Below are 676 nucleotides of genomic sequence, written 5' to 3'. Positions count from 1 at the left end.
TCTTCCCTGCTTTCCATGTGTTCATATGTTTAGGCCTTTGAAAAATGGTTATAAAACTGGGACAGTTCCCATGGTGACACATTGGCCTCTTTGATCCTCTTTACTCTCACATGGTGAGTGAACCACCCAGACAGCTGAAGTTCATTATAATCCACTCTGTGAAGAAGGATCACGCCTTCTTCATTCACTCTCCTTCCCCCAAAAGCATATACAACGCTGCTGGCAGGCTTTAAAAGAAAAACCTTTTAAATCTTGCTCAACAACCATCATCGAGGGAGACTTTGAGTGACAGCTGAGATATAGAGGAAGGAGTACCAAATATGGAGTCAGAAGTCCAACTGGGTTCAAAGCCAGCCTCCACCACTGTTGGTGTGGTCTGGGACAAAGAGTTTTCATTTTTCTCATGAAAGCACCTAGCACAACACAGAGCTGCTAAGTCGCTTCAGTCATGTCCGACTCTGTGCGACCCCGGAGAAGGCAGCCCACTAGGCTCCCCTGTCCCTGGGATCCTCCAGGCAAGAACACTGGAATGGGTTGCCATTTGAGTCCTCAATAAATGTTTGATCATTGTGTTTGCTCACTGTTGTGTGCAAAGCACTATGAGAAAGGGCCATGAAAGGGTCCAGAGGTCAGTAAGACCCAGCCTGCCAGCAGGGAGCTCATGATAGGGTGGTAA

This window comes from Capra hircus, chromosome 8 (assembly GCF_001704415.2).
Source record: "Capra hircus breed San Clemente chromosome 8, ASM170441v1, whole genome shotgun sequence".
Taxonomy (NCBI): domain Eukaryota; kingdom Metazoa; phylum Chordata; class Mammalia; order Artiodactyla; family Bovidae; genus Capra; species Capra hircus.
This window is presented reverse-complemented; position numbering follows the sequence as displayed.